Here is a 2,287-nt window from a genome sequence, read left to right on the forward strand (position 1 = left end):
ATGGCATAAAGAAAATAAAGGAAATAAAGGGAATAAAGAAATCAAGGGAATAAAGGGAATAAAGGGAATAAAGGAAATCAAGGGATAAAGGGAATAAAGGGAATAAAGAAATCAAGGGAATAAAGGAAATCAAGGGAATAAAGGGAATAAAGGAAATCAAGGGAATAAAGGAAATCAAGGGAATAAAGGAAATCAAGGGAATAAAGGAAATAAAGAAATCAAGGGAATAAAGAAAATAAAGGGAATAGAGGGAATAAAGAAATCAAGGGAATAAAGGAAATAAAGGAAATAAAGGGGATAAAGGGAATAAATGAAATCAAGGGAATCAAGGGCATAAAGGGAATAAAGGAAATCAAGGGGATAAAGGAAATCAAGGGGATAAAGGGAATAAAGGAATCAAGGGGATAAAGGGAATAAAGGGAATAAAGGGAATCAAGGGCATAAAGGGAATAAAGGAAATAAAGGGAATAAAGGGAATAAAGAAAATCAAGGGAATAAAGGAAATCAAGGGAATAAAGGAAATCAAGGGAATAAAGGGAATAAAGAAATCAAGGGAATAAAGGAAATCAAGGGAATAAAGGGAATAAAGGAAATAAAGGGGATAAAGGGAATAAAGGAAATCAGGGAAATAAAGGGAATAAAGGAAATAAAGAGAATAAAGGAAATAAAGGAAATCAAGGGGATAAAGGGAATAAAGAAAATCAAAGGAATAAAAGGAATAAAGGAAATCAAGGGAATAAAGGGAATCAAGGGAATCAAGGAGATAAGAAGAATAAAGAAAAAAAGGAAATAAAGTCAATGAAGATAATTAAGGAAATCAAGGAAGTGAAGGGAACAAAGGAAATCAGGGAGACCAAGGAGACAAAGGAAATAAAGGGAATAAAGGGAATAAGAGAGAAAAAGGAAATAAAGGAAATAAAGAAAATAAAGGGAATAAAAGAGAAAAAGGAAATAAAGGAAAAATTTCCAATTAATTTAATTGTTGTAATTTCTAATTCATTCCTGGAATTTCTAATTTGATCCCTCCCATTTCCAATCAATTTCCCTGTTTTCTAATTGACCTCTGGAATTTCTGATCGATCCCTGGAATTTAATTTCCAATGGATTCCCGGAATTTCNGAGCTGCAGGGCCCCCCCGGTGACCCAGTGCCTGGGAATTCCCAAGGGTTGGATTTGGGGGGTTAATCCCAAACTGATCCCACTGGAGCTGGGTTGGATTTGGGATGTTAATCCCAAAGTTGATCCCAGAATTGATCCCAAAGTGATCCCAAAGGAACTCACTGGAGCTGCAGGGCCCCCCCGGTGCCCCAGTGCCTGGGAATTCCCAAGGGTTGGATTTGGGATGTTAATCCCAAAGTTGATCCCAAACTGATCCCAAACTCACTGGAGCTGCAGGGCCGCCCCGGTGACCCAGTGCCAGGAGCCCTCGCTGGGCTCGTCCGTCAGGCCCAGCCAGAACTGGCGCCGCTCCGGAACGTGCACGGCCAGGAATTGCTGGGAATGCGGGAATCCCGCAGAGCCCGCGGGAAACGGGACAGAAAGGAAGGCAGAAATCCAGGAAATCAGGGAAATCGGGGGGAAAGGGAAAAAGGGGATAAAGGGAATCAAGGGGAAAAGGAATAAAGGGAATAAGGGGAGTAAAGGGAATAAAGGGAATAAATGAAATCAAGGGGATAAAGGGAATAAAGAAATCAAGGGAATAAAGGAAATAAAGGGAATAAAGGAAATAAAGGGAATCAAAGGCATAAAGGGAATAAAGGAAATAAAGAGGATAGAGGGAATAAAGGAAAACAAGGGAATAAAAGAAATCAAGGGAATAAAGGGAATCAAGGGAATAAAGGAAATAAAGGAAATCAAAGGGATAAAGGGAATAAAGGAAATAAAAGGGATAAAGGGAATAAAGGAAATAAAGAGGATAAAGGGAATCAGGGGAATACAAGGGATAAGGGAAAACAAGGGGATAAGGGAATAAAGGGAATAAAGAAAATAAAGGAAATCAAAAGGAGAAAGGGAATAAAGGGAATAAAGGGTAGAAAGAAAATAAAGAGGATAAAGGAAATCGAGGGAATAAAAGGGATAAAGGAAATCAAGGGAATAAAGGGAATAAAAGAAATAAAAGGCATAAAGGAAATAAAGGAAATAAAAGGGATAAAGGGAATAAAGAAATCAAGGGGATAAAGGAAATCAAGGGAATAAAGGGAATAAAGAAATCAAGGGAATAAAGGGAATAAAGGGAATCAAGGGAATAAAGGGAATAAAGAAATCAAGGGAATAAAGGGAATAAAGG

General features: G+C 38.0%; 1 long non-coding RNA gene across 1 annotated transcript in view; it reads right to left on the reverse strand.

Moving 5' to 3' along the window:
• LOC108510243 overlaps positions 1-1,562 on the reverse strand; it is a 4,224-nt gene extending 2,662 nt beyond the window's left edge. Inside the window, exon 1 of the long non-coding RNA XR_001878765.1 lies at positions 1,385-1,562. This is a non-coding gene — a long non-coding RNA (uncharacterized LOC108510243). The remainder of the gene's footprint in view (positions 1-1,384) is intronic.
• Between the last annotated feature and the right edge of the window lie 725 nt (positions 1,563-2,287).

This window comes from Lepidothrix coronata, unplaced genomic scaffold, assembly GCF_001604755.1.
Source record: "Lepidothrix coronata isolate B3197 unplaced genomic scaffold, Lepidothrix_coronata-1.0 Scaffold568, whole genome shotgun sequence".
Lineage (NCBI taxonomy): Eukaryota > Metazoa > Chordata > Aves > Passeriformes > Pipridae > Lepidothrix > Lepidothrix coronata.